This window comes from Euphorbia lathyris, chromosome 4 (assembly GCF_963576675.1).
Source record: "Euphorbia lathyris chromosome 4, ddEupLath1.1, whole genome shotgun sequence".
NCBI classification, from domain to species: domain Eukaryota; kingdom Viridiplantae; phylum Streptophyta; class Magnoliopsida; order Malpighiales; family Euphorbiaceae; genus Euphorbia; species Euphorbia lathyris.
In genome coordinates, this window is record NC_088913.1 from 80129134 (window position 1) to 80132576 (window position 3443).

General features: G+C 33.9%; 1 non-coding gene across 1 annotated transcript; it reads right to left on the reverse strand.

Annotated features, from left to right (window-relative positions):
- Window positions 1-2240: 2240 nt before the first annotated feature.
- On the reverse strand, window positions 2241-2347 carry LOC136228402 (small nucleolar RNA R71). Its single transcript, XR_010688718.1, has one exon. It is a non-coding gene; the product is annotated as a small nucleolar RNA R71 (small nucleolar RNA).
- Window positions 2348-3443: the final 1096 nt, after the last annotated feature.

Here is a 3443-nt window from a genome sequence, read left to right on the forward strand (position 1 = left end):
CGGCCCTTAGAACTAGCTAACCAGACTCAAAGCCGTCTCGTAGGACTTGGAGGTGGAACTTGTTAAGCCCAAAATATACCTAAAATATCATCAATATTTACATCAGTTTTACTACGAATTTGTACTGTTTACATCTATTTAGAGTACTTTTACGTTCGAATATGTTTCTTTCATGCAAGGTACTTAAATATTTGGTAAAATCCAAATGGGAACGAAAAGAGGTAAAAAACGAAGGAAAAACCCTACAAAAAGAGTTAAAGACGATGAAAATCAGACGCACCGAAACGAGGATGAGGACGAAGTCAGAAACAGAGAAAAACATTCCATGTCGCGACCGCAAATCCTCCATTCTCGGCCGCGACACGCGTCGCCCAGCTCTCCCTCCCTTTCATTTCGAAGGCTGAAAAACTGTTTCCCCATTCTCGGCCGAGAATTTACATTCTCGGTAAGTTCAGATTTTCAGGCAGCACAATTTACACATGTTCGTTTTCAAAGAAACGCGTCCGTTCGATTGGATAAGAACGTCTCTTCGCAGCAGACACGTCCCTTAAACCCGACTCTTCAACATCTATAAATAAAGAGTTGATTTCAGAGTTGAGATATGATTTTTTTAGAGTTAAGATTTAGTACAGAATTAATGCAGAAATTCTGAGTCAAGCGATTCAAAGTTAGAAGTTCAATTTTGTAAAAAGCAATATGATGTACACACATTGTTTATCAAATAATTACATACACAGTAGCATTTAGATTTAGATTAAGATCCATTTTTATTAGTTTACATTCTGGTAGTAGATGACCCATCTCTATTCCGAAGATTCAGCGAGAAGAATAAGTAGAGGATTCAACCTAGGAGCCTGACAAACTCTAAACGAGGTTCGAGGAAAGGATTGACAACCCAGAACTTGAAAGTCGACGAAAGCTTCCATGCTTCTTGTTCTCTGTAAACTTGTATCAAATTCATACTTCATCTAATAAAGTTCATATAATTCAATATATTTTTATGTAGCACTTGAGGTAATAAATCCGAAGTGAGTTCTGATGTTTTCATTAAAACATAGTTAAATTCAATATCTTTACAAGGAAACTTTGTTGAACACTTAGGCAAATTCATTTTTAGAGAATTAATTTGGTTAAGGTAGCAATCTAACCCGACCGTAGGAGGATTGTCTGCAGTTCAAAGCCCTTTAATTGAAGGAGTTTACGTTATTACATTCTTATAGTTGATACAAAGTTTAAAGTTGTTTTCTTTGCTTAATGCAAACGAATACATTTATTCTCTCCTTCTAAACACTAAACGTTTCTGTTTTATAATTCATTCTCAAAACAGAATTGATTTCTAACATTCTACATATTCCAACCTAATTCTTATTCTATCGAATTCAAAACCAATTTCAAATAACGATTATATATTAAATAAACCTTAAGTCGTATTTAAACTGTATTAATATAAGTTTTCGTTAAAAAACATTCCCTGTGGGATCGATATCTTTTTATTACTACAAGCGAAACCGTGCACTTGTGGAAATCGCTCAACAAGTTTTTGGCACCGTTGCCGGGGAACGCCAATTTTTTTAATAAAAATTTAGATTTTTCATGTTTTATTTCGAATCTAGGTTTATACATACTGATTTTGACTTTTTTAATTTATTAATTTTAATTTACTAACATATTTATTTTTCAAATTCTGTTTTGAATGTAGTTTCGGTTCGTGCAAGATTTCAAGTTCATGCGCAGTTCTCGAAGATCGGGCATTGCACCAGACCCTGTAGACCCAGAAATTGAAAAAACCATTAAAAAGAACAAGAAAAACAACAAAAACAAAAACATAACTCCATTAAAAACAAATACCGAGCCAGATATTATGGCAGACCCACAAACACTTATGGATTACGCTAGGCCAGGGGTGGCCGGTGTAACCAATAGTATCGTTAGACCTAGAATCACCGCAAACCAATTTGAAATTAAGCCAGCATTGCTTAATATGTTGCAAAATAATGTAACAAATATACGGGTTACCTAATGAAAATCCTAACACCCATTTGACAAATTTCCTTGAAATTTGTGACACTTTTAAAATACCAAATGTGACTACCGAAGCAATCAAACTTCGCATTTTTCCCTTCACTTTGAAGGACAAAGCCAAAGAATGGTTGACTTCAATGTCAGGCGCAACATTTGCAACTTGGGAACAATTAGCCCAAGCATTTTTATCAAAATATTTTCCTTTAGCAAAAACCGCAAGAGTCATAAAAGAGTTAACATCTTTTTCTCAGAATGATAATGAAACTCTTTATGAAGCTTGAGAACGTTTTAAAGAACTTCAACGTTTATGCCCACACCACCAATTACCCGCTGAACTTTTAATGCAAACATTTTATAATGGGTTGAATCCTACAACTAGAGGTTCATTAGATGCTATATCGGGAGGGTTATTTATGAAGAAGACATCCGCCTAAGCAAGAGAACTTTTGGAGGAAATGGCAATCAACAGCAGTATGTGGCCCGTGGAACATGGACATATACCAGTGGCGAAACCATCATCCTCAACCACATCATCCGTTAAAGGTATAGTGAATCTTGATCCAATCGCGATGTTACAAGCCCAATTTTCTGCCTTATCGCACAAAATTGATAGGTTTATAGCACCGTGTGATGCAAACGGTAATCCAATCCAAACGGAAGTGGATTATGAAGATATGAGCGAGATTGAACAGGTAAATTTTGTCCAAGGGCAAAACCAAACTAATAATCCTTATTCTAATACCTATAATCCTGGATGGAGGAATCATCCTAACTTTAACTGGAAAGATAATAATAATAATGCAAATGCTAATCAAAACCGTACCAATAATGATCAAAATCAATCAAGAGATACGATTAGCACCTTATCTTCTAAAATCGACAAATTTATAGATGCTATCGGTGGAAAAACAAGTAATCACGACGATGGTTTTAAACGGATCGAGAATAAATTCGATCAGCTTATTAAAAACCACTCATCTAGCATCCATAATTTGGAGGTTCAAATTGGACAAATTGCTAAATCAATTCCATCCCGAAAAGAGGGGAGTCTTCCCAGCCATACGCAGTGTTCTAAAAGTCGTAAGGCGCTAGTCGGGCGGACAAGACCTCAAAAGATTAATCGGGGATTAATCGGTGATTAATCGGGGATTAATCGGATATATATTTTTCTATTTTTTCTATTTATAATTAAATAAATATTATATAAACATATTTAAAATATAAATTATCACATCTAAAAATAATATTATATAAATATTATAAATATTTTCTTTAAATAAATAATAAAATATCCATAAATATTCATAAAAAAAATATATGTCTACCACCTTCTCCATATTCATCAAATAATTCTTTATTTTCTTCTTCAAAATATTTAATATTCGTCATCTAATATATTGAAATTAATTTTATTTAGTGCT